Source organism: Ambystoma mexicanum, chromosome 7q (genome assembly GCF_040938575.1).
Source record: "Ambystoma mexicanum isolate Mex_15411 chromosome 7q, UKY_AmexF1_1, whole genome shotgun sequence".
Classification (NCBI taxonomy): domain Eukaryota; kingdom Metazoa; phylum Chordata; class Amphibia; order Caudata; family Ambystomatidae; genus Ambystoma; species Ambystoma mexicanum.
Window position 1 is genome coordinate 249,202,746 of NC_090941.1, and position 22,901 is coordinate 249,225,646.

The window sequence follows — 22,901 nt, forward strand, 5'->3', positions numbered from 1 at the left end:
AGCATTGGTTGGCAAGTAACTAAGAGAAAACCAGAAGGTGGTGTAGCAGTGGCATCTCTCTTCGGGACATAGGAATGCCCAGCGATGTATTTTAGGTTACACATCATACGGTAGGGCTAGGCGTTCTTACCTGAGAACTGGAATAAGGATCATGTGGATGCGGGTTACCAGATTGTGGCTCATTACTTAAGATCGATCGATGGACAGCAGGCGGAGACTGTCTCACAAGGGTAGACGGACAGGAATTTTACAGGCTCAGCATGAAGCTCTCAAGCCATGCCCCTCAAGGTTGGATAATGTTCTTGTAGGAAGTACATTGTTGAGGGTCATTTTCAGTACACCAATATTCTTCAAACCTCCTGCCAAGGGTTATTCCCTTATACCTGAGTTTTCTGTTGCATGGTCTCTGACTCCAGTATTCCTATTCCCATGCATCTTTGGGCATTTCATTAATTCCAGCCTGCAAGGCAGCGTTTGCTTGCGCAACTGATGATAACCACCCATGGAGCTGTAGTTCGTCTGACAAATGCTCCACAGCAGAATCCTGTTAAAATATTGCAACATCTCTAAAGAGACAGTGAGAAGGCCAGATCCCATCAGATCTCCCTCTGTGAAGCACTTCTTCTAGCTGCAGGTCCTGTCCATCCTTCATGGCTTGCTTTCTCCACATGAAAAAATGGCGAGTTCGCACAACTCACCACATAGAATACAGAAACATTTTATATGTAAACATTGAAAAGGATGTTACCTGGCATGCTGAAGATAGGCAGTGATATCATATAAGCTCTATGTACATGTGCCAAAATGTCCATCGATTTAGTGCATTTAGACGAGTGAGTCACGGTCAGCTCCACACACTGTGATTATGTATGTGTGTGATATTCTGCAATCATATTGTGATATTTGTAACTAAGCCCACACCAGGCTTTATACCACACTTCCCTGTATGCCTGAATAGTATCCTTCATCTACACCAGTGAGATGCAGAAGGCCAGCACAATCACCAGGGAATACACTGACTCTCACATTTGGAAGGTGCTGTGCTGTTTATTTCCTGGGGTTCTCATCGTTCACCAGAATGTAGTCCTTAGTGTTTGTGTAGCTTCAATGTTGCCCTTTCTCTTTTCCTCACTACTGCTGGAATTTTCTCAGATTTTACCAACTGAGCAAATCATGTACGTGTGGGCAAACAATTCAGACAGCAGAAATGACAACAATAAATAAATAAATAAAGATGTGAAAAAAGTACCTGTTCGAGATCAATACATGTATTGGCCTAGGGTTGCTGCTGTTTTAACAGTAAAAGATGCATGTGATTCATTTCAGTTAAGGCTTTTGGAGTCATTTTCATGTATTAAATGAATTGAAACTCTTGCTCTAAAACGATTCCTTTTATGAGATTCCTGCGCGAACACTGCAAAGCTGTTTCGCTAATGATGTAGTTTTATTTGCTCTCAAAACTCTATTAAATATATCTAAAACACTAGATGTATTCTTTAATACCCTTTCCAATTTCCCTTCACACATTACCAATGTTGCTTGAGGCTATAATCTCATAATAGGATATGTGCAGGGCTCAAATAGGTGTGTTTGATGAAGATAAGTATGGCAAACACATCACTTAGTTAAATGGTATCCAGACCTGTGTGCAGACGTGGATTTAACTGGTAAAAATGGACTTTACTGCGTTAAACATAGTTTTGGCTAAAAAGTACACATTTTCAATTTGACATTCTGCAGAGATGTTTCAGAAGCTTAGCAAATCATGTTTTGGAAGAAAAGCCGGCTGGCGAAATAAGGAATACGATTAGAGAAGATTTGAAATTCAATTATTCCAAAGTGAAACTCCGATTTCAGTAGCTGCAAATGACAAAATAAACAAGTAATCTGTAAAGAATTCAGTGACTATATTTTGTGACGACGTATCTAGTTAAAATAACAAACGCACATACCTTTTGGCTGTATAGAATGGCATCGAATAATGTCCACTTCCTTATGACGCCCAGCCGACTAGATTACATAAAGATTTATGACCTTTGCAAAATGATTGGATGGTGGTATTTTGGGCCATATTAAAGTGCACATGTATTGGACTGCCTTTATTTTGTGCAGACCACATTTTTCATGGTTATCTTTTCTGGAACCCTTTCAGATTTAGAGGTCCCAGCATGCAAAGTGGAAGGATAGGGCGCGGTGACAGTGACGTTCCTGGCATGTGTCCACTTTGCAGCAATTCGCTTGAACAATAAGGGCAATATTACAGAGATGTTGCACATATACGTGTGCAAGTGCAATCAGCACGAGGGCAAACTTTGTCCTAGAGTAAAAAGCATTTTCTTTAAATGCATTTTTGCACCAACGCAGTGATCTCCCTAGTTGTATTCCTTCGGCCTGGAGCAAACAATCATGAAAGAATATGTGTTTGCACTAGGGCTTGTGTTGCTCTAGTTGTAATTTTACTTCCACGGGTAAAGATTTCTACAATGATGCCCTGAGAGCTTAGGTCTGGGGTCAGCAACTTTCGGCTCTCCAGATGTTTTGGACTACAACTCCCAAGATCCCTTTCTATTGGATATGCCTGATAAGGTTGATGGGAGTTGAAGGAGACCCAGAGGGATGGAGATTAGTTTGCTGGTTTTACACCAGGGGTAATTACTATTAGCAATTGATCTGATCCTAGAATTCCACTCCATTTACACCTCATTTCAGGAATATGTACATCCTATGGTAATTGATGTTGGCTAATTCAAATCTGGATAGAGGCATTTCAGGGAATCCAAATGCATTTTTCATCATTCGTAACCATTTCCATCATGTTCACCCAGAGAAATGTGACTTGACCTCCCCAGAAAGACATTCCACCCCAGGTCCGAGACGCTTTATAATTTAGACCACATGGAACACTAGGTTGGGTTTGTACATTTGGGCAGCAAATAATGTGGCCTGTCTAATTCTTTATACTACGTATTTATTTACTTAATAGAACAGATGAGTCCAACCCCCTCTACTAGTTCCCCTACAACGCACAATTCCCATTGCCCATTTCCAAAGGTCCTCATCTTAATAGTAAATTGTGTAACTTCAGGGGAGTTAGCATGTTGCTGCGTAGCGCAAAGCTGGATGCTAACTCTCCTTTGGGACTTGCAGTATGGGCAACTTGCCAACGGTTCCTCTTTGGGCTTTGTAGAGACCAAACTTACAGTGTCCTCAAAACAGACTACTTGATGCAGAATTATGAGGGGATCTCTCCATGCTCTCGTGATGGTACTAGATACCTGTCAAGTCTAACGGTCATTTGTGTTTTTATTTTCATGCATGCTCTGTACCACCATTGTTGTTGCTGCATTTGTGTCTTCAATATACTGCCAGAGGTACATATGCCAGCCTGACCTCCTGTACCTCTAAGGGACAGCCTCCCTAATTGGCTGCAAGTGGAAGCGCTGTCGTTCAGATATGTTCTCGAGCCTTCTGTGCTTCTGATTGATGGAACTGACGTGATGTCAGTTGCCATCTAGGGAAGGTCGGGATAGCTGCTTTTCAGGAATGTGCCACAGGGTTTGCTTTCTAGATGGTCAGCATATGCAGCATTAGAATGTCATCATCAACATCATGAGACATGATATACATTTCCTGTAATTCCGGTCATAAGTCCCCTGTTGCCCTGGCAAACGTGTCTACTCTCGCGGCATGGGATGGTTCAAAACATCAATGCATACCTCGTGTTCGATTGCACAGTTTGCTACATGAGCAAATGAGCAAGAATGATGAGAGGATGGTTTTGAGGAATTGATATCTGGCAAGAGTGTTAGAAGCCCTGTCATTTTGATTTCTATTAACTATGAAAACGTTATGGGTAATTCGATGTCAGATAGGCTCTGTGCCAAACACATAGTTTACACCTGTGCCCTGCTGAATCAGCAGCCTGATAATAGTGCATGCTCCACAGCGGCAAAGAGCAGGTTCAGGTCACAAGTGACCTCTTGACAGCTGCAGAGGAAGCCAAAGTCACTATATCAGAGGGTCAGCGTTTAACATATGCACCCCTGATCCAAAAACTGTATAGCTATGAGAATGCTATCCTAGTGGCACATTAAACTTAACTGTAAGCCATATCTGAGTTTGAGGTAGGTTGACAGGCATCTCTCATAGTTAGCCAAGCCACATTAAATTGATATCACACTTAGTCTGGTGAGCGCAGTTCAGCTGTAGAAGGGTTATGTGTATTTCCACAAGACAGGCTGTCTTTGCTGCTGCTAGCAAGACTATAGCTTTGGGTGTTGCCTCTCTTTGTTACTTTGTGAGAACTCCCTTCCGAGTAACTCCTCAGGTGGCTGTCCTGGGAACCTGAATCGAAAGGCACACCCAATAGAAGTAGCTCCACACCAGGGAGCTGCATACCAGAAGGCAATTTGATTCTATTGAGTGAAGGAGTAGGATTAGTGTACAAAGTGGGAACTCCTTACAGATGGAGGAAGGTTCCTTGTTTTTCTCTGCCTCTTCCTTTCCTTACTTTTCCTCCACTTCCTGTAGCACCAAGCACTTTTTTTTTAATTCAACAGGTCATTTGATTTACAAATCAAAAACCTTTAACCCTTCCCACCGTTTAGCAGTAATCTCATCGAGATCAACCCTCGTTGATAACCAATCTTAGTCTTTTTGCAGCTTATTATCCTAGTCCCTGCTCCTCTTCTACGAGCCTTCTAAATCCGATGCCTCCAATTTCTTAAAAATGATGATTACCAGCTTTACAAGGGCTATGATGATTTTGGTTTTCTCTCCTTCAATCAAAATTGTCCACCAGCCACTCAGACTTCTGCTTGAATAGCTTCTAAGAATTTCTCCTAAACACTGCTCACATTTGTTCCTTAAATCCGGACAACTTAGGGTAAGATGTTTCAAAGACTCCATTTCACCCGGGAGTTTACACAATCTGTTCCTCTGGGCATGATGTTTCTTCTTTGGAGTATTTCTCCAGTTGGGAGAACATTAAGTCTATATCTCATCAGGACTGACCTAAAGTACCAGTTTGGGAACAATGTCAGGTATCCTGGTAGCTGGTTCAACTTCTGCGGTTGTGCCCAGAATTCCTCATAGTTCTTATATTTCCCGTTATGGTCTTGAGTTTCTATCCAGTCCCTTATATACAACTTTTTTTTTGTTTTAGCTGGTTTTTTTTAGTAAGTCTTCCTCTGTTTCGTTCAAGTTTTTTAGCATTACTTGACAGCTTTCTTGCCATTCCACTAACACTATGTCTGTTTGTTCGTTCAAAGCCTTTTCAGAACGCTAAATCCTCCAGATACGTTCTCTTCCAAACATTTACGGTAGAATGCCATTTTCTTCCAGTCAGCTATGGCTTTCAGCGATGTTAGTGCCATCTCTCTCCGTATTAGCTGAATTGGGACTGATTTGGGGAGTTGGAGTACTTTCTGCCAGAACAGACCCTCCAGGGTAGTCCATATTTGTGCCGGGAAAGAAGTTGACTTTTCTGCTCCATAGGTTAGTATTGGTACGGCCTTCATCCTGTAAAATTTTACCAAAGGAATTGTGGTAAACCTGCAGTATCTTTTAAGTAAGATTTTCCCCTGTGCCGCTAAATTAATTGCTTTCCGTCTTAAACCATCAATTCTTGGGGCTTGTTAACTGTTTTGCATAGACAACAAATTTGTTCCGAAATAAACTGGGAAGAAACAAAAGACCACCTACCTGGGATTATGTAGGATGAACAGGTATCTGAAGAAACCCTGGTGTTTCTTCGAATTTGGCGTGAATCTTCGAAGAGTAAGAGAAATTCCCCTGAGAACTCCTCAAAGGACCTGCAAAAGCTTGCCCTTCGTGAAACTCTGAGGGAAACCCTCGTGGGGAATAACACCCTGGAAGAGCTGCTGGTGTGCGTTGTCTTCCTGTGGAGACCCGGCGGGAAAGCTGGTCTGGATATTCTTCTGGCTGTTTAGATGAGTGGCCTTTGAAACTGAGCTATATATAGTGGGTAAAATGAACACAGTTATTCCTGATAGTCTGGAAAAGAGGGGTTCCTATAGAAGGTTCTTAGAGCTTACCATGCGTGAAACATGAAGAGTACGGAGAGGTAAGGAATCTCCGTCGGATTGCAAAAGGAAAGATGGCACTATGATGGTGGAAATAAAAGACCCGCAAGATTTAGGGTGGATGTATCTAGTCCTATAAAAGTAGGATGGACAAGGAGATAAGCCTACCCTTTCACTTCCAAGTCTTTTTAGCCAGCCTGAGTAGATAAGGAGTGTCTGGAGGTTCCCAAAAAGGTATTGCTACAAAGGAAGGATGAAGAGTGAAAAACAGAAGTCCGATCGCCGAGGGGCGATCGAAGAGGAGAGATGGAAAACAGATTAGTACCTAGAGACTCCCTAGAGGGAGGTATGAAGGAGGTTCCGGGTCTAAGCGTGCTTAGAAGTAGAATCGATCCCGGAAATGAAAATGAAAGATTCCGTAATGCCTTCTGAAATAAGAGGGACGATTGAAAAACAAGAACGTGAGTAAAGAGGACAAGAATGGTTGGGAGAGAGAGTTTTTGTAATCCTAGCGAGGCGAACTTACGAAGCGTGTGCCGGCTCCTGAGAGAGTAGAAACGCATCTTCCTTCTGGTGTCGCTGGATTATAAGAGAGTTAACAGGAAGTGATGGTGGAAGGTTGAGAGGCTTCCTGGGAATTAACAACTAGCCTGTACTGTACGTTTGCGATGGTTACCGCTGCGGCGGCCATCTTGGAATCAGTTTCAACTAGACTGTGGTGTGGGCGATTTCCTGGTGCAGAAGTGGCGGCCATGTTGGAAATAGGTTGGAAGGCGAAATACGCATTAGAAACCATCACAGTATGCCCCTTTTTTTTAGACCTGCTTCCTCCCGGTTTAGACGGGTGTTTGAGGTGAAATTTCTTAACAAGACGAGGAGCATGAATCTCAGTTTCAGGTTCCCATGTGCGGTCGGCAGGAGAATACCCCTTCCAGTCCACTAGATACTGTAACCGACCCCGATGGTATCGGGAGTCACAAATTTCTTTGACTTCGTATTCTGGTCCGGTTTCATACATCTCTGGGGGAGGACGAACCGAGACCACAGGGTGAAAAATACTTCGATTGTCAGGTTTTAATTGTGATATGTGAAAAACAGGATGAATCCAGGACCAGGAGGTCGGGAGTCGGAGTTTAAAAGCTGCTGTAGCAATCGTCGAAATAACCTGGAAAGGTCCAAAGAATCGAGGAGAAAGCTTAGATGGTACTAAATGGCGAGGGAGAAATCTAGAGGATAGCCATACGCAGTCCCCTTTTTTGATCACTGGTGCTGGGGTTCAGTGTCGATCTGCAAAATATTTTCTTTTGACTTGTGAATTTTGTAACGCGGTCAAGGCTGAACTATGCCCGTGACGTATCTGGAGCATTAGAGAGTCCACATCTGGAAATCTGGTTTCGGATTTCTTCATTATAGGAAATGATGTGGGATTGAATCCATACATACAATGAAAGGGAGTTGTGTTAATGGCAGAATGGTATGAGTTATTGTATGTGAATTCGGCCATGGGCAGGAGTTCCTTCCAGTTGTCTTGGGTTGCTGATACATAGCTCCGGAGATATCCTTCCAATGTTTGATTGAGTCTCTCAGTCTGACCATTAGATTGAGGGTGATAGCCTGAACTGAGAGCCCGAGAAATACCGAGGTGTGAACAGACAATCTTCCAATATCGTGAGGTATACTGTGAACCCCTGTCAGAGATGATAGTCTTGGGTAAACCATGTAAGGTGAAGATGTTACTGATAAAGATGCGGGCCATTCGTGCTGCCGACGGTACTCCTACCAGTGGAGTGAAGTGAGACATCTTGGTAAGGGTATCGATAGTTACCATTATGGTGGAGCAACCCCCTGAAGGTGGAAGATCAACGATAAAATCCGTTGATATTATCTGCCAAGGGCGAGAGGGTAATGGCATCTTTACCAATTCCCCAAGAGGTGCTTTTCGAGGAACCTTGGTTTGTAAGCAGACAGGGCAGGATCTAACGTATTCCTTGACATCCTTCCGGACTGTAGGCCACCAGAAAAAACGTGAGATCAGTTCCAGAGTTCACAGGAATCCACAGTGTCCAGCTATCTGTGAAGAGTGACACATGTCCAAGACTTCTTTCTGGAGGGGTCGAGTGGGAAAGAATGCCTTATTTCCATGGTAATAACAATTATCTTCCTTTTTTAATTAAAGCCATTTTATCGGCAAGTAACAGTTGGTCCTTGGTAATGTGTTTTGATTGGACCTTGAGTCGTGACAGAAAATCCGATGTGGTTTGTAAACCTGAAGCCATTAGGGGAAAGATGGGTTCTGCCTTGAAACGTTTGTCGGGAAGGTGTTCCTTGCGTGAAAGAGCATCCGCTTTCGAATTATCCCTTCCGGGAATAAATGAGAAAGTGATCCTGTATGGTGAGAAGAAATGAGCCCAGCGAGCCTGGCGGCTATTACAGGTTTGTGCGTACTGCAGAATCCGGAGGTTGTGATGATCTGTCCTGACTTCAACAGGATGTTTGGCCCCTAAGAGTAAATGACGCCACTCCTCAAAGGATCGCTTGATGGCTAGGAGTTCTTTTTCTAGAACAGTATAGTTTAGTTCAGCAGGGGCAAGTGTCTTGGATAAATACGCTACAGGGCGTTCTTGATTAGAATTGTCTTGTTGAAGTAGGACGGCTCCTAGGGCGTACTGTGAGGCATCTGTTTCAACAATGAACCTGCGGGATTGATCCAGTGTTAACAGGATAGGAGCTGAGGTGAACAACTCCTTGAGTTTGTTGAATGCTTGGTCTGTGGTCGGGGACCATAAAAACTTTATTCCCTTTTTAAGTAGATTCGTCAAAGGTTGGGTAAATCTTGAGAATTCGGGAATAAACCTTTGATAGAAATTAGCGAATCCAACAAAGCGTTGAATGTCTTTGCCGGAAGAGGGAGTGGGCCAGTTTTGGACTGCGGACACCTTTTCAGGGTCCATTGCTATTTCTTCGGCCGAGAGGGCATATCCTAGGTAGGTAACCTGAGTTTGATGGAAGGAGCATTTCTCTATCTTACAATACAAATGGTTTTGTTGCAGCCGCCGTAACACCTCTTCAACATGTTTCTGATGTTCTTGGATATTGAAAGAGAATATCAAGATATCATCTAAATAGACAACCATACTATGAAGTAGCAGATCTGCAAAGATGTGATCCATAAACCTCTGGAAAATAGCCGGGGTGTTGGACAATCCAAAAGGCATTACTCTGTATTGAAAATGTCCAAACGGGGTTCTAAACGCTGTCTTCCATTCGTCACCCGGTTTTATTCGGATAAGATGATAAGCTCCCTTGAGATCCAATTTGGTATAAATGTTGGGCCCTTTCACCGCTTCAAGGATGTCGGGTATTAATGGCATTGGGTATTTGTCTGGGACTGTGATTTTATTCAGCCCACGGAAATCTATGCATGGGCGGAGTTCCGTAGAGTTTCTCTTAGAAACAAAAAACAAAGAGGCAGCAGCAGGTGAAGTGGATTCAGTGATCAGTCCATTCTTTAGATGGGTTCTAAGATACTCACATAGGACCTCCTTTTCATTATCAGACAAGATATACATTCGCCCAAATGGTAATGGCTGGTCAGGAACCAGCTCTATAGAACAGTCATCCCTACGGTGAGGGGGAAGTTGGGTGTATTCTGAGACAGAGAAAACTTCCTGGAATTTATGATAAAGTTCTGGAAGCCCAGAAACATGGTTAAGGGAGGTTACCCACTGGTGATTCAAGGGGGCTGGAGGAGAGTCAACCATCACCTTTTGCTGATCTTTAACACAATGGGTGATGCAGTATTCAGACCCCAGAAAGAAAGATCCAGCTGTCCAGTTAATGAGCGGGTTGTGTTTCCTTAACCGCAGTAATCCTAGAATTACCGGATGATGGGCTGCCCGAATAATATCCAACGTGAGAATCTCTTGATGGGCAGAGATGGTCATCAAGATTGGATTGGTTTGATCCGTGATGGGTCCGGAAACCAAAGGGCTACCATCCACACTTTCCACTGGAATAGGTTCTACCTTAGTGGACCTAGGAATACCGTGTGAAATGGCCCATTGATCATCAATGAAATTTCCGGCCGCTCCACTGTCCACTAGTGCCGGTATGTTCTGTAGCAGACGATCTCCAAAGGACAAGGAGACCATGAGTACCACCATATGAGAATTGGTCTGACTAGTACAGAAGGAGGAGTATGAGGTTTGTGAGGAACCCTGTTTAGGTGTTGGTTCCCGTACTGTGGTTCCCCTTACGGCCGGGAGCTGGCGTTTCCCGAACGCTGAGGTGGTGTAATTGGGCAATTTTGTACCGTGTGGTTATTTGAACCGCAGTACATACATAGACCCAAGGTCCTCCTACGGTTTCTCTCTTCGGGAGTCAAGGGGCCTCGAGCTGTTGTACCCAATTGCATCGGTTCATCATTGGACTGTGGACGAGAAGAAGAAGGAGCAAACATAGTTCGTGTATTCCTTCCCTTTTTTCTCTCTATTACTCTGTCCATCATACGGTAATCTATTTGCATTACCGATGCGATGAATTCAGTTAGTGTAGAGGGGCGTGGGACCCGAGACACCTCGTCTTTGAGGTCTTCAGATAAACCTCTTCTTAAGAGTGTGACCTGAGCGTCATCTGACCAAGTGGTTTCGCTTGCCATCTGCTTGAATTTGGTTATGTAAGCCAAAATGTCTAAACTTCCTTGTTTTAGATTTAGGAGGTGTTCTTGCGAAGCCACACGAATCTCTTGGCGGCCAAACATGGTACGGATGCTTTTGCAAAATGCTGTATGAGAGTCTAAAATAGGGTTATTGTTTGTGATTAATGGTGTGGCCCAAGCCAATGCTGGTCCAGTCATTTGTGAGACCATATATCCCACACAATCTCTATCGGTATGAAAATAAGCTGCTTTAAAGGCAAATTGCACAGTGCAGGAGGTCAAGAACTCCTTAACCTTATGCGGGTTACCATCAAACTGTCCTCCAGGTAAGGGTCCTGGAGGTACATCTGAGCAGTGTGGGATACGAGGGGCTGCAGCCTGTTGGGCCGTTTGCTGTTGGAGCTGTTTTAGGGAGGCATTCTCCTGCTTTAACTGCTGTACTTCAGTAGTTAGGGATTGAACAGCAGCAATCAGCTGTTGAATTTGTTGTTGCTGTTGCTGATCCATGATTTGTGATTCTTATGTTTCATGCCCAGAGTACTAGGAACAAAATATAACACTCGGGCGTTGCTAACTGTTAACTGTTTTGCATAGACAACAAATTTGTTCCGAAATACACTTGGAAGAAACAAAAGACCACCTACCTGGGATTATGTAGGATGCACAGGTATCTGAAGAAACCCTGGTGTTTCTTTGAATTTGGCGTGAACCTTCGAAGAGTAAGAGAAATTCCCCCGAGAACTCCTCAAAGGACCTGCAAAAGCTTGCCCTTCGTGAAACTCTGAGGGAAACCCTCGTGGGGAATAAAACCCTGGAAGAGCTGCTGGTGTGCGTTGTCTTCCTATGGAGCCCCGGCAGGAAAGCTGGTCTGGATATTCTTCTGGCTGTTTAGACGAGTGGCCTTTGAAACTGAGCTATATATAGTGGGAAAAATGAACACAGTTATTCCTGATAGTCTGGAAAAGAGGGGTTCCTATAGAAGGTTCTTAGAGCTTACCATGCGTTAAACATGAATAGTACGGAGAGGTAAGTAATCTCCGTCGGATTGCAAAAGGTAAAATGGCACTATGATGGTGGAAATAAAAGACCTGCAAGATTTAGGGTGGATGTATCTAGTCCTATAAAAGTAGGATGGACAATGAGATAAGCCTACCCTTTCACTTCCAAGTCTTTTTGAGCCAGCCTGAGTAGATAAGGAGCGTCTGGAGGTTCCCAACAAGGTATTGCTACAAAGGAAGGATGAAGAGTGAAAAACGGAAGTCCGATCGCCGAGGGGCGATCGAAGAGGAGAGATGGAAAACAGATTAGTACCTAGAGACTCCCTAGAGGGAGGTATGGAGGAGGTTCCGGGTCTAAGCGTGCTTAGAAGTAAAATCGATCCCAGAAATGAAAATGAAAGATTCCGTAATGCCTTCTGAAATAAGAGGGAGGATTGGAAAACAAGAACGTGAGTAAAGAGAACAAGAATGGTTGGGAGAGAGAGTTTTCGTAATCCTAGCGAGGCGAACTTACGAAGCGTGTGCCGGCTCCTGAGAGAGTAGCAACGCATCTTTCTTCTGGTGTCGCTGGATTATAAGAGGGTAAACAGGAAGTGATGGTGGAAGGTTGAGAGGCTTCCTGGGAATTAACAACTGGCCTGTACTGTACGTTTGCGATGGTTACCGCTGCGGCGGCCATCTTGGAATCAGTTTCAACTAGACTGTGGTGTGGGCGATTTCCTGGTGAGAAGTGGCGGCCATGTTGGAAATAGGTCGGAAGGCGAAATACACATTCGAAACCATCACAGGGCTTCACTTTTGATGTTATTGATGCAGACACCCAGATATATAAACAAGTTTACTTCCCGAATTTCTTTTCCTTTTAGGGTCCATTCTGTCTTTTTGTTTTTACAGTTTTTCCTTCTTTGGGGGAACCTCATTATCCTTGATTATTCTGGGTTAATTATCAAATCGTTGTCATCCACATAGGACTGCAATGTTGTTAGTTGTCGTTGCAGTCCTATTGGAGTCTGATCTATCAAAACAATGTTGTCTGCATATAGCAGTCTCCCTATTGGGGACCCTGCTACTTTTGTCAGAAAGCTGCTCGTAAGGACGAAAGCGTCTCCAATGTCTGCAATGAATAGGTTGTAAAGTTCCGGTGCCAGAGGACAACCTTGTTTCAACCCCCTGTTGATAGAGATTTGATCAGTTAATATTCTTGTTTTGTCCAGCCTTACTCTGATACTTGTTTCCAGATAAAGATCTTTGATATTCTCCACCAGGACCTGCGGGCACTCCCACCTCTGAAGTTTGTCCCACAGTTTCTCTCTTTCTATCGTATGAAAGGCTTTTGACAGGTCAACAAAGGCGATATAAACTTTTAGTTTTTTTTATTTCTGGTCGCTCTTTCTTTCAACAGATTAATCAAAAAGATATTTAAGGTGGTTCCTCTTCCTTTAACGAACCCAGATGGCCAGGGATCTCTCCTTCCATACTGTGTACACCATTCTGATAGAGCCTTTAGTAATACTGACGCAAATACCTTCCCTGCTGCGTCCAGGCGGGAAATTGTTCTATAGTTGTCGGGAGATGTTCTCAACCCTTTTTTAAAAATGGGGACAACCACAGCTGTTTTCCAGGACTCTGGGATTTTTTCAGTATGAAGCACATATTTAAATATCTGGTGCTGGAACCATGCCCATTCCCTTGTGTTACTTTTTAGTATGGCGTTTGTCAACCCATCGGGTCCCGGGGCTCTTGAGTTTTTTTAACTTCTTCCATATGCTTTCAATTGCCTCTGTGCCGATGTCTAATGTTTCCATCCTTGTATTTTCGAACGGTCTACGTTGTGATGGGTTCAGGCTTTCCTCTTGCTGTTGCCTGTAAAACCCACTCCAAATAGTAGCACTTATCGGGTTCGAAGGGGACACATCTTGTTCTTTGTCTGTTTCATTAATGATTGTCCAAATTTCTGCCGTGTTTTTTGATATTATTCTGTTCAACATTCTCTCTGCATCTTGGTTAAGCATTGTTTTCTTGTGTAAACATAACCAGTTACGATATTTTTGTTTCATTTTTTTGATCTCTTTACTGTTATCCGCAAACTGGGTCTTATTTAGGGGGGTAATATTTTTCTTCAAGTTTTTTTTTCCTTTTCCATACCATTCTGTCATAGCAATGGGGGTGGATCTTAGTCAGTTGATTTTTACTATTTTTGCCAACCGCTCTATAACCTTTAAAGATCGGAATATAATCGATCCTTTGTTTTTTTCCGGTCGATTCCAGCTCTGCAATGAAATCTTTTAATTTGCAATTTAACCCTTTAAGGTTCTCCGGTCTTGTGTTAAGTTTTATTCCTCTTCCTGATGTCAATATGTCGTACTTATAAGTGACAATCTTATTGTTGCTGATGTTTCTGCATGTTAGTTTCATCAGGTTATGGTCACTGGCGATGGTTACGATCACCTCCAGCTTTAAGATTTCCGTCGACAAATTACTTGATGTACATATGTAATCCAATACTTCATTTGTTTGGGTCCTCTTCCATGTTGCTTGAGCCGGGACATCTCCTTGAATCATTCCATTTAGTATTATACAGTCCCTTGATTGTATCATTTCTCTCCACCTTACTCCTCTTTTTTCTTTTGCTGTTAATGACGCCAAGTCGTGTAATATGGGCAAATTACCTTTATCTATGCATGTACAATTTAGATCTCCCACCATTATGCAGAGTGGATCTATCCACTTTTCTCGCTGTTCATCCAATAGGCCTGCTATTTGTTCTGGGAAATTCTCATTGAGTTGGCTTAAAGGATTCCAATACAGGTTCAACAGGATCAGAACTCTTGGTTTGGCCGCTTTTATCTTATCCAGATGAATAACCACCATCTGAACGAAGGGGATGGGTGCCTGATCTCCACCACCCTCCAATTTAAGTTGTTTTTTATTGCGACCAAGAGGCCTGAAATCGGACAACCTCTAATTCACCAAGCACTTTGGGTTTGATGTCAGAAGGCAAAGTCCACTTGTTCCAAATGCACGGATTGGACCCTTAAAGCTGGCTTGCATTTGCATAATCACCTGTAGACATTTGCCTTTAACAATGGGGTCTCCCACTCCTTTGATTCATCTCTGAACTTCAAAATGTCAGGATGATTGTGCTGAACCCTGTTGGTAGACCAGTCCTCCAGTTTTGAGGTGAAGACAGCACACCATGACAGCACTGCCTAATCCCATGATGGTGGAAAAGCTATTTAAAACCTGAGGTCACAGTAATTTAGTTATGGGCAGAATTAGAATATTTGAACATTAATGTGTTCAATTGGTTTGAAAGTAAGGGGCAAGCACATGGGAATGAAGGGGAAATGGTTTGCCATGCAGCAATTACATATTCAAAAATAATATGGAAATGGGCCTAGCAATATCATTCGAACAATTGGTGCTTAAGAAGTAATATAAAATAAGTCAGAAGCCATAGGTCTTTAAGGGATTTCGGAAAGCCTTCTACAGGCTTAATGTGAATATTTTGATGGAAGCAATAAAGGAAGGTGAGAAACAGGAGGTGGCAAAGACAAGTAAGTCATACGTGAAGGGATCAGAAATAAAATGAGGTGACCAAACCATGTGGCTTCCCTTTTAATAGGCTAACATTTGTACTCAGAGGTCCTCCGATCCCGCCATATAAAAATAGTAATACAAAAAGGAGCCTGCACCAGGCAAGAAGCAACACTGTTTATTGCAGCTGGGCGAGAACAAATCAAACAGAACTGTGGACTGAAACTGGTTGATGAGGGCTGACATCTGCAAATACAGCAAACATTAGTTTAATACTACGAATACAATAGTCAGGGAATAAGAAACAGTTGTAGATCAAACTCTCCATATTTAGTCGTGGTTCCCAAGAAACGCATTGGTTTAGACTGCATCATAACCGTAGAGCTAAAGTATGTTAGTAGAATATGATTGGAGCTATTTGATCAATGGCATCCCAACTCATTGACTCCCCATGTCGTGTCACATCCATTCCCACCCCTCCCAAGAACAGTTTGCAATTAGTAAAATAACATTCGTGGTGACCGCTGGAACTTTATTATACTGCCATTGGTCAGCACCATTGCAGAAGGAACATGAGACACCCTGCTTCTGGTGGGAAGGGAAACATTCACACTGTACATGCTAAATATCGGCCTTCGTAAACCTTGTGGTGGATACTCTGAAGGTTGACCACCTCCCAAAGACATCAAAAAATACCATTTGGTTGGTCCTCCCAGGAACGCCACTCTGTCCAGTTTCCCCTCCCATAGCCACCTGCCAATAAGCACTTGTGGCCATGTGAGCAGTTCTCTGGATCAGGTCCACTTCCCCTCTACCCCTGAGGGCCCACGGAATTGCTTTGTCACCCTGTCATTACATCACCCAGTGTTGTATTAGCTGCTTCAGTTGTGCCTGTGATGCGCAGCTTGAGCTCTGTCTTCCTCCTCCCTGGCCCTCGGGTTGTTGATCATGTATTTAGTGCAGGGTTTTCTTGGCAGAGCCCACTCTCGGGATATCCCTGCTGAATGTGTTTACCCGGGTTATTTTTTCCTTAACTGGTGCTAATCATAAAGGTCCCTTGGGCCGTAGGTACACACAATCCACTCCTATCCCCGTGTTTCCCTAAAAAGGTCTTCTTTCATGGAGTGACTGCATTTTGTTTGTATTCCTGTGTTTTCCCCCCTAGAAGTGTACCCTGTCCCCGTTGCTTACTTTTAAAGGTGGTAGGTGCATCCCCTGTCTGGCACTGAATTAGCACCTTAATACACATTTATGACAACTATTAGACATGATGTGGCCATGCCAAGTCGGCTATACTTGAAGGGATCAGAAGAAAAGGAAATGGCTGAGACAAACCACCCATCAGTAGTGAACCCTTTAAGAGGCTGTGTTAGGCGGAAACCTGTGCAGTTCCCTCTGGGACCACTGCAAAAGATTTAGGACTACAGGTGTTTGGCAGAAAATCCACTTGGTAGCAGTCTGTACCACACAGATTCACTTGGTAGCTGTGGCTGAGCAGTCAGACTTCCCTCAAGAAGAGTTAGACAGTATGTGGAGTATACAACATAGGGCAATTCTTCACAGTAAGACAAGCAAACACGCAACAAGACTTCAGTGTAAAGTTATAAAGGTATTTATTTATAACGACACATCTATAGAAAACACTCTGGCACTATTACGGCAAACCCTTCAATTACAATTACTCTACGAAGAAAAAGATCAATCCCCCTAACAATAGTTCGACAAGTCTAGGTTTTACCAGCATCACTTATTTGCAGACAGAGGTGTATGCCTCAACCTAGATGGCACTCTAGTATTCGTTAGGACGGGAGAGAAAAATAAGCAGGTTACGAAATCAACATGGTTCCAATACTTAACGGACAAATGCAAGGCAAGAAGACAAAAACCACGGTAGATCATAAAGTTCAGAGGCCAGGCCCACTCGGAGAGAGGCGAGGCGATATGTCCCAAAAAGTACCTTAGTGGAAATGCGTTCGAGTCTTTGTAGCAAATTGTTATCGGCAGATTGGACCAGTTCAGAACAACATGCTAGAGAAAGCTTGGAGGCGACCCTATGGAGAGGCGAGGATTAAGACACCTCACTCTATCCGGCAACAAGGGAAGCCAGGCGGACACAGTACCTTGATTGTGGAGAGGCAGCTCCGGCGGGGGCAGTTGTTCCTGGTGGTGGATGCACGTCTGGTCTTTGCCAAGAGAAGAGAGGATCTCGTCGTCGAAGGAAAGTTGAAGATCGTTGTACCACCAGGGAAGAGACCAGCCGCGGAGTGCTCCGTCACAAGGCACCACCTTTTGGTCGCGGTACAGGGGTAGTGGCTATCCGGTTGCCGAGGTGCTCTGCACGGGCAATTCGACCACTGCGTCCTGAGGCGAGAAAAAGCAAAAGGGTACTGGTTGTTCCCACCAGTCAGGGGAAGAGACTCTCCGGCAGGGAGATCTCCTCTGTCGTCGGGAAGTGGTGAGTCGGTTCAGCAGGGCTCCACCGGAGGTGTCGTCGTTGCAGGTCGGCTCAGCTTTACCCTCGTCGGATTCTTAGGTCCTGTGGCGACTTCTGAAGATCCAGTCCCAAAAGCCCTGCTTTTATGCAGAAAACCCCCATTCATTCAGCCTAGCTGTCAATCAACACACGCTAAGTGGTGAGCGGGGAGGCTCACCACTTGGGCCAATCACACCAGAGTGCGACCGGAGTTGGCGAGGCAACTCGGTCCAGGGTGCCTAAACCCCCTCCCACACCCCTGTGGTAACCCAGACAGAATGGCACCACTTTGGAGGGTCTCTGTACAGAGCCCGCCAAAAGTGGAACAAAGGGCTCGACCTGTGGTTTAGGAGTCACAGAGACGAACACAGATGCCATTTTAAAAACCGAGTTCTGGCAGAAAATACCATCCGATAGACTTATTTAAGATAAGTAGACCGGTGGTATGTTAGAGACTAACGAGAAAAAGTATCAATCTCTTACAATGGGAAGAATCCCATAGGGTTATATTCGGGGTCGAACATACCAAGTAGTTTCCACTGCCACCAGCCAAAACTCGACGAGGGGGACGGGACAGTGCCCCCTCGAATAACAGACCCAGGAGTAATCGAATTACCCCTACTAGTACGTCCACAATAGGATGGTTTGTACTAGTTCTGTTAGTAAATTTAGGTCTAGTAAAGCCAATGGTGACTTTACATGCCCGGGGAGACAGTAGTCAGTCACCGGGTATGGAGTCTATGATGGAGGTCCGCTAGGACGCCCCAGTGTTACGGCACGTGGTGTGCGGTGTAACACACATAGAAAAACATATGAGACCCTATGGAGTAAAAGACCCCATAGCCCATAGAACACATTGACATTCAAAGGAATTACACACATACATGTCCAAGAGTGGGAGAAAAAGAGTCTCACTCTTGGCAGGATGGAAAAAAACAACTCCAGAAATCCAGCAAAGCTGCTGGGGGACTCACTAGGTTAGGAAATTCAGCCTAAACAGAGAATTCTCCCTAACACTCGCCCCCCCCAGACTAAGGGACAGGAGGATTTAATCCACTCCTGGATGAATCTCATACCTCTAGTCGATGACATACATCCTAGAGAGACCATCAGCATTTTGGTGGTGACACCCTGACCTGTGCTCAATGGTGAAATCAAACCCTTGCAGGCAGATCGACCATCTCAATAGTTTTGGGTTTTCCCCTTTCATTTGCATTAACCATCTCAAGGGTTGGTGGTCAGTCTGAATGACAAAAGTAGAACCATACAAGTATGGCCTAAACTTCTTCAGAGCCCACACGATAGCAAAGCACTCTCTTTCGATTGTTGCCCACCTTGTTTCAGGATCCTTCAGCTTGCGGCTGATGAAGCAAATGGGGTGCTCCGTACCTTTCCCATCCAGTTGACTGAGTACAGCACCTATTCCTACATTTGAAGAATCTGTCTGCACAATGAAGTGTTGGCGGTAATCAGGAGCTCTGAGTACTGGGGCTTGGCAAAGAGCCTTTTTCAGGTTTTCAAAAGCCTGATTGCACTCCTCGTTCCATCTAACCTTTTTAGGGAATTTGGGCGAGGAGATGACATTCAGTGGAGAAGCTATGGTCCCATAGTTCTCTATGAAATTCATGTAGTACCCAGTGAGGCCTAGGAAGGCTCTCACTTGGGTTTGAGTAGTAGGTGTTGTCCATTTTTGCACAGCTTCAATCTTACTGAGCAAAGGCCTTATTTCTCCACCTCCTACCTCATGTCCAAGATAGACTACCTTACTCTGTCCAATTTGGCATTTACTCGCCTTTATGGTCAGATTGGCTCGTCCAAGAGCCTGCAAAACATCTCTCAGGTGGGTTACATGTTCTTCCCAGGAATTGCTGAACACTGCGATGTCATCCAAGTATGCCATGCAGAAGTCCTCCATCCCATTCAGAACCTGGTTTACCATCCGTTGAAACATAGCAGGTGCATTCTTCAATCCGAAAGGCATTACCTTAAACTGGTATAAGCCAATGGGGGTAGAAAATGCAGTTTTCTCCTTGGCATGGTCTGTCAGGGCTATTTGCCAATAGCCTGACGTCAAGTCAAATGTGCTGAGGAACTTGGCGGCACCAAGTTTATCCACCAACTCATCTGTTCTTGGCAAAGGGTGGGCATCAGTCTTGGTGACTGCATTAAGAGCTCTATAATCCACGCAGAATCTAAGCTCTTTAGATCCAGCCTTTGGTACTAACACAACTGGGCTAGACCATGGACTAGTAGTGGGCTCTATTACCCCGAGATCGAGCATCTTGCTGACCTCACCTTTGATGTGGGTTCGTGCGTTTCTGAAATTCTGTATCCTCTGCTTTTGACCTGCAGACAATCACCAGTGAGTATGTCGTGCTGGCCCCAAGGGGTCAAGCCTGGTGAAAGCGAGAACAGAGAGGCAAACTGATTCAACATAGATTTGCACTCTTCTTGTTGCTCGGGTGTCAGATTGGAGGAGAGATTTACTCCTTCAATTTTTTCGTCTAAAGGTAAGCCTCTGAGGAGATCCGGAAGAGCTTCACTCTCTTCTTCTTCCTCGGATGATGCTAGAAGCAACGCTCCTACATCGGGTCTTGAGACATACGCTTTGATTCGGTTGGTGTGAAAGACTGTCGGAGCCTCCTTGGGATTGCCCAAGTCCACCAGATAGTTGACCTCTCCGAGTTTACCCACAACTCTGAAGGGTCCCATCCACTTGTCTTGCAAGGCCCTCTGCCTTGTTGGGATCATAACGAGAACGAGCTGGTCTTGAGCGAACTCAACCATGTTAGCCTTTTGATCGTGCCAGTGCTTGACCAATGCTTGTCCAGCTTTCAAGTTATCGCTTGCTTCCGTCATCATGTGCGACATTCTCCTCTGGAGACCTATCACGTAGTCAGTCACTCTGACTGGCTTGGGGGAAGGAGCACTCTCCAACCCCTCCCTAATCAGGGCCAATGGACCTCTGACGGGCTCATCAGTGAGGAGTAGCTTGGGTCTCTAGGCCCAGCAGGCACGGGACCCACGTCTGGGCATACCCGTCCCACTCGGGGTGACAAAGCAAAAACAAAGAGGTGATGGCTGGAAGGTTTAGAATTAATCTTAACCTCTGGTGCATTGCTCTGGGCAACTCTCCAGACCATTATTATTTGCCTGCCAAGCCATTACAGAAGGGGAAAGACCATATGCAAATCAGGCTTGGTCCCACCCCAAAAGGGACAGTCCAGCCCAAACTGCAAGGTCACATCCCTTCTGCATGAGACCACAAGCATCCCCAAACATGTTTCGGCCTTGTTGGGCTTCATCAGTGAGGAGTAACTTGGGTCTCTAGGCCCAGCAGGCACGGGACCCATGTCTGGGCATACCGGCCCCACAGGGGTTACAAATCAAAAACCAAGAGGTTGAAACATGTCTGGAGAGGCTTTTGGTCTCTTGCAGAAGGGAGGTGACCTAGCAGTTTGGGCTGGATTGGCCCTTTTGAGGTAGGACCAAGCCTGATTTACATATGGTTTTTCGCCTTCTGTAATGGCTTGGCAGGCTGAAAAATATCTGGAGGGTTGTCCAAGTGAAAACCTTCCAGCCATCACCTTTTTGTTTTACTACTACCACCTGCTCATCAATGCCGGTAAAACCAAAATACTGGTTTGAGGCAAGGCAGCACTTCTTCCCCAACCCACACCTTGGCCACCCTCCCTATACCCCGCCCCGGGCATTCTCAATGACAAAGAACCTGGGGTCCAACTTTATCTCTGACCTAAGATGCTCTTGTCACAACAATGCTGTATCCAGATCATGCCAATTTCACCCCTGCATTTTCAGACAAATCTTCCCTTATCTCTGCTATCCACACAGAATCTCAGCAATTCTGGCTATCATCCTTTCCCACCTAGATTACACCAACTCCCTCTCTCTCTGTGCCCCAGCTCAGAAAGCTGCAATGCATCCAAAACTCTGCAGCAATGCTTCTCCTTGCCCTCTCCCCTAAAGAACACATCTTCCCAGCCTTTAGGGTGCTCCATTGGTTGCCTATCAGCTGAAGGGCCACTTTCAAAGCCATATGCATCACCCACTGCGCCATTCAGACAAAAGCCCCTGAATTCCTCTGAAACAAACTCACACAATGTCAACCCAACAAATCAGGCTGTGTTCTCCTGCTTGTGATCCCCCTTCAAACTTACTAGAATAGGAGGTTCCTCCTTCTCTGTTCTAGCTCGCACCCTCTGGAACTCTCTTCCTCCCAACATCTGCCTTTTTGACGACCACTCTCCTTAAGGACGGCTTTTTCCTCCTGCAACCTGACAAACCTGACACTGATCTTGCCTACATGCTGATACCAGGCTGCCAAACTATGCACACTCTCCTGGTCACTCAATCGCTCTACGTGATTCGAGTCTCATGTCTACAAGACACCCACTCTGAAGACTTGCCCAGGCTGCCTGATCCCTAGTTTGATATGTGCACCAAAGGAAGCCCCTAACCAGGCCTTGAATTCCAGCCATCATCAACTCAATAGTCAGGTAAAATACAACATCTTCTTGGTATCCAGCCTGCCTCTGCATTATCTCAGAGTGAATGTCAAAGCTTAGCCTATGTCCTTTATAGGTTAAGGATAATAGAAAGCCTCCTTACTGTCTCTAGGCAACCCTGGTGGTTAGACAACGCTTTAGTTAGGTGAATCTTAAAGTGTAGCTAACATATATGATGTAGCTGTTTGGCAGAGTGTACGCTATTTATTGAATCGTGATGGAATGTATAGCATTAACCCCCTTGTGAAAGCTGGTTCATGGCAGAATGTGAGATGAAGAAATACCTCTCACTAGTATATGTGTCTAAGTATTACGTCTAGAGTAGGCAAATACAATCTATTGTTCAGAAGAACTGGAGGACTTTAACATGTGACAGCAGGGTTGAACACCTGTTTCAGGAACTGCCTACATTTGCGTACAAAAGGAGCGACAATTTCAAAGATCGATTGGTACAGACTGGTAAATTGGAGAAACCCCCACTCATCACTAAAATTGGCACATTCCTGTGCATGCACCGTATGAACTGCGGGTTTGTAATGAAAGGCATCAGCCACCACCCCAGATCTGGAGAAAAGATTAAGATTAAAGGCTATGCGACATGTGATACTAAGAATGTCACATATACTATTGGATGCCCATGTGGAGTCAACTACATGGGTCAATCTA